The sequence below is a fragment of the Triticum aestivum genome, chromosome 2A, assembly GCF_018294505.1.
Source record: "Triticum aestivum cultivar Chinese Spring chromosome 2A, IWGSC CS RefSeq v2.1, whole genome shotgun sequence".
Classification (NCBI taxonomy): Eukaryota; Viridiplantae; Streptophyta; class Magnoliopsida; order Poales; family Poaceae; genus Triticum; species Triticum aestivum.
The window spans coordinates 12486397-12491863 of NC_057797.1; positions in this window are offsets into that span (position 1 = coordinate 12486397).

A 5467-nucleotide genomic window follows, 5' to 3' on the forward strand; every position below is an offset into this window, starting at 1 on the left:
GCCTGCACCTCATGCACGCCCTCACAGGAGTTCCGAAGCTCGGCCCAACGCGTGAGGTATTCATGAGTCGACTCGTCGGGGCCTTGCACGCATAAGGAGAGCCGACGGGGCTTGGGAGGACGCTTGTACATGCTGGTGAAGTTGCGGACTAATGCTTCAGTGAAGTCGACCCAGCTATTGATGCTGCGGGGCTTTAGGTTGTTCAGCCATGTCCGGGCCGTGCCCTGGAGCATGAGCGGAACGTACTTTATGGCGACACGCTTATTGCCGTTTGCTACGCTGACAGCCGTGGAGTAGTCGACTAGCCAGTCTTCCGGCTTCACGGAGCCGGTATACTTGGGCGTGTCTCTTGGGAGCGTGAACCCTCTGGGAAAGGGCTCGTCTCGAATGCGGGGCCCGAAACAAGGCGGACCTAGCTCGTCCTCTTCTTCCAGCGCCAGGGATCGTTGAAGCCGGTTGATCCGGTGGTGGGCGTCATTCTCTCCAACTCCCTCCCGGCGGCCGAGGCGGTCGCCGAGAGTCGGATGATCGACAGGCGGCGGAGAGACTCGCCTCTCCTTGCGAGGAGGGGGAGGCGGACAGTCCTCCCGTCGTTCCACTGCCCTCGGGCGGCCGTCTCGGTCGCGCTCTATGGTAATGTGAGTCCGACAGTGGCTGACAGCCGGCTCCTTGTCTCTTCTTCCTCGGGCGCCGCCATTCGGCGTTCGAGACGTCGCGCCTTGATCTCGGTGAAGGTCGTCGTTTGGCTGCTGCGGCGCCTTCGTGCGGCAGCCGGCCTCGTTCTGCGCGGCGGCCGCGTCGAGGAGCCGCTGGACTCGCTCCATCATGAGGCGGCGTTCTTCGCCCTCGAAATTACCCAGCTCATCCGCTGCTGCCTGAGCGGCTCGGATATTCTCCGCTGGTGTAGCGTACACAGGGCGGCTTGCCCCAAACAGGTTGGCGATGGCTACGCCGTGCTGCCGGACCGCGCCAAGGCGGCTGGGCCCCGCCAGGGCCAGCGAGCCACCGACGGCGCGATCCATCTCCCGCTTGTAGGCTTCTGACAAGCGCCTGATGCTAGCCAGCTTCTTCGCGCCTTCAACGATCTGAAGGCGACGCGCCTCCAACGTCTCTGCGTCAGCGTCTTTCGGAATGGGCGCAGTTAGGTCCTGTAGCGCCGCGCCAAGTGAGTCGTGCGCTCGCCGGGGAGCTCGTCATGACTGATGACTAGCACCTCGGTGACGGTGCTTCCGTTTCTCTTCGCGTGAGGGAGGGGTTCGTCGTAGATCACCACGTTGGTGGGGAACGCGTCGAGCGACGCGGTGTCGGAGTCGACCAGCATCGGGTCGGTGGAGCCCACAGACTCCAAGTCTACGCCAGGCTGCCGGAAACGTGGAGTTGATCGAGGAGGCCCGCGAGGAGGCTCTCGGGGCCGCCCGTGCCTACGTTGGATGCAGGTTCGTCGGAGAGGCGGACCTCGCCGACAAGTTCGGCCAGGCAGCTGGCTACGCAGGCGATCTCAACGCCGCTTAGCGCGTCGGCGCAAACTCCGTCTGGCGTGCCTGGCTGGCTGCGCTCGCTAGGGAGAAAAAGGGTTCCCGTCCAGAACAGGTCTCTGGACGGCGGTGCACCAGGCCCCACGGTGGGCGCCAAATGTCGGGGGTTTGGTGCGACATATGCCAAAGGATGGCTTATCATGGTGGGGGCGAGTAGAACGTCGCCGGTGCCTGGAAACGGGATGAGGCGTAGGCATGCACGCCGGCGAATCTTACCCAGTTTCAGGGCACTCCGGGGAGATAATACCCCTATTGCTGCTCTGCGGGGTCTCCGCATGATCACTATGACAAAGTGTTTACACTGTTGCTCCTTGAGTTGTTTTCTGGTGGTGGGAGAGGGCGAGGCTAGCTCTCTCCCTTCTATATGATCTGGTCTAGAGCTAATGGGTTCCCACCCTTTGCATGGGTGCCTTGGTGGTTTATATAGGCCTACCCCAAGGGGTACAATGGTAATCTGGCTGGACGAGGGCCCAGCCGTCAGTGTCTCTGGGCTCCGTCTTCTCTGCCGACCGCTGGGGCCCGCCGGCTGGCGGGCCCTGCTGACTGGCCTGGTACGGAGCCGACAGGCCGCGTCCGGCGCGGGCGGGTCTTGCCGGCTGCTGATTAATGTAGCCGTGCTTCTGATGACGCGGGCTTGATCATGAGGTCGTGGCAACAGCCCCGCCGCCTGGCGGGCGATCACTATTGCCACTCCCCATCACATCTTTATTAATGGCGCGTGGGCCCCGGGGGAGGGCTCGGCCGACTTCCCCGGGCCGACTCCCGACGGGTCCGACTGGTGGTCCTCTTGCCCTCTCCTGAGATCTCACCGACTGGTGGGACCTGCTGCCTCTAGGCCGTACAGATAAGCCGTCGTGGGTGCAGGATTCGGTCCTGCGGTGCTGATGTCAGGGCTGCCATGGCAACAGTGCCACGCCGCATGGAGATCTTCCGGGGTACGGCGTGTTGTAGCCATGCCTGCCCTTGGTAAGGGGCAGGAGCGGGCTTCATTATTGCCACTCTGCCGTCCTGTCCCACTTGATGAGGTCGTGGGGGGTGTTGGAGACGCAGGCCGACTCCCCGAAGCCAGCTTCTCTGGAAGTCGTCAGTCAGGAGTCGGCTCTTCCTGAAGTTGTCCCTGGAACTCGGCCGTGAGTGGTCAGTCGGTCATTTTTGCCGTTGGCTTTTTGAAGGCGGCTCTTTGTCCTGGGGTCTTGAAGGACGCAGCCTGCACCGATGTCTTGAAAGGTTCTGAGGCTCGGGTAGGCCTACCCGTGGCCCATTACTCCGACAGTTTTGTAACAGCGCCGAGTACAACTTACCGATCTGCGCCGCTGGGCAATCTGATTGTGATCGGTGATAATGCATCCGATGGCTAACAGCTTCCCAAGCATCACTGTTAACTTTTCGACAACAGCCTTGCTGCACTTTAGCTTTACTAGTCCAGAAGGAGATTAAAAGGGCGAGAAAATGTTGTCAAACTATGACTTAACTGTTTTTGAACTTTCAATCCCAACAAGTGCTCCGTATCCTACTGCTACTCAACCTGCTTCTAAGCATGAAAGTGACCCTGCAATGACCTTGCAAACCCAGAGTGATGACTGTGCCTAGTTATCTTCGACCTGTTTGAATGGCGATCATGTAATAGGATAGGCAATTAGTGTACCTGTCTCTCTTATGCCAGCCGGTTGTGGCTTTTCTTGGCCAATTTGTTTTTGGCCCTTTTGGCTCTTTGTGAGCTCTCCTTTATTTTCATTTTGAGACTCTAAAACCTTGTTGAACCTATTTATCTTTTTAATAAGTTGGCCGTATGCATCGTTCTGATGCAGAGGTCGAGGAGTCCCCTTTTTAAAAAAAAAAGAGTTATCAGCAGGGCTAGATTCTCCACTCTCCAGTGCTCTAACAATTTGGCATTGAAAAACCTATTCTCAGTAGTCCACCCAAGGCACTTACTTGCATTCATTAACCTCCTGGTTGAAGTTGCTATAAGAATTGACTAATACAGAAACTAACACTTGATGCGTCTTGTCAAAGGGAGATTGGATGATTTATTTGCCAATGTAAACAATCTGCTGATGGAGAGAAAAGCGATGGCAGACTCGTGACTTATAAGCTACTACTGAAGAACTTGGAGTCGCTGCAGACACCGGAATCATACCGTAGATACTACTCCGGCGTGCCCGGAGAAGTTTCAACGGGGTAGTATTTGAGATTCAGATTGTACTGGACTGTGGGAAACTCACTGAAGGAGCCGCGTGGCCGGCCCTCCTCCGGCCGCGTGGTGTTCCTACGCCTCTCATCGGAGTGGCTCCGTCCGAGTCGGTGCTCTCCCATCCCACCCCTGCGCCGCACGCCCACGGCGACCGCCGTCGGCGACCAACCACAGCCGCGAGCAGCTAGAATCTGAAATTCAGTTGCGGGAATCTTACATTCTTAAGAAGTTGGTCCCACTAAGCAATGTATTTTAGTCATACACACGTGCCAACTAAGCTATCATACCATATTAGTATCAGTCCACGTCATCAATTATCCACCGGTCTTTCGGTTTGCACCAATCAATCGACGACACCTTTCTTTAATCTTCTTCAGTTTCGCTTCTTTATGGCTTTCATCAAGAGAGGTGGGAAAGTCCTTCCAGTTCCCTGCCGCTTCAGGTGGTGTTTGGTTCTCTAGTTCTAAGACTTTTTCTAGTCCCAACTAAAAAGCCCCTAGTCCCTAAAAAGTCCCTCCCTGTTTGTTTCCAAAGACTAAAAAGTCCCTAGTCCCTTTCTAAAAGTTATTAAATGACCATGTTGCTCGTAGTATATAGAAAAATAACAATCAAACAACACCATGGGGTGGCGGGCCAATGGGTGCATGGAGGGGCATTGTTGGAAAAATCCCAAAAAGTTCTAAAAAGACTCTCCTTGAGAGTCTTCTTCATTTAGTCTCAAATGCCTAGTTTAGTCTCTAAAAAATCCCTCCCGTTTGATAAAAAAGTCTTTAAGAGAGATTTTTTCTAGTCCCTACACAAAAAAGTTCCTGAAAACAAACACCCCCTCAGTTTTCCTCCTTCCAAGCCATCTCCCGGTCACACGCTCACCAAAGCGACAATCGATTGCTCTTGGGCCTTCTGTAACCGACAAGTTAGTCTAGCGAAGCGATTTACTCCCGACCACAAAAAATCACCACCAATTGCATTCTCCTATCTCTCGAGCTTATAATCTCTCCTCGCAATTCCTCTACCTTGCGGGCGCACTCTGCCTTCTCCGCCACGTCCTTCTGCCGGCCCCTGTGCACCTTGGCGGCCGCCTGGTCAGTGGTTGATGAGGATCAACGTCTATTGATGTGTTGCGCCCTGCCGGAGAAATCGCCAGCGGTGCTAACTTCTGGCATCGCCCATATGGAAGGGGGGATCCCCGATCTGAATATGGGAAGCCAGATTTGATGTTCCTTTTGTTTTGCCTTCCGTAGATTTTTTTTTTAAACAAGGGCCTTTCGTAGATTCAAAGTAAAGTAGATGAGCCTTGCATCATATTTGCATTCAGTGATTTCATCTCATCTGGGTTATATCTGGCCAAACGGGCCGTTTTTTTCGGGCCGGCCGGCAGCACGGAGGCACAGCATGCAACGGGCCCAGCCCGGCACGGGCTAATCGAGCCGTGCCAGGCACGCAGCACGCATTGGGCCATGCCTGGGCCGCCACCCTCAGCCCGCGTGCCAGCCCGGCACGGCACGACTGATCGCGGGCCGGCACGAGGCACGGCACGGCATGCAACGGGCCTGGCCCGGCACGCAGCATGCACTGGGCCGTGCCTGGGCCGCCACCCTCAGCCCGCGTGCCAGCCCGGCACGGCACGACTAATCGCGGGCCGGCACGAGGCACGACACAGCACGCAGCACGGCCCGATTCGAGCGAGGGACTGCGGCGGGAGAGCGGGGTCCAACGCACGTTCGGCGCGACGTGCGACACA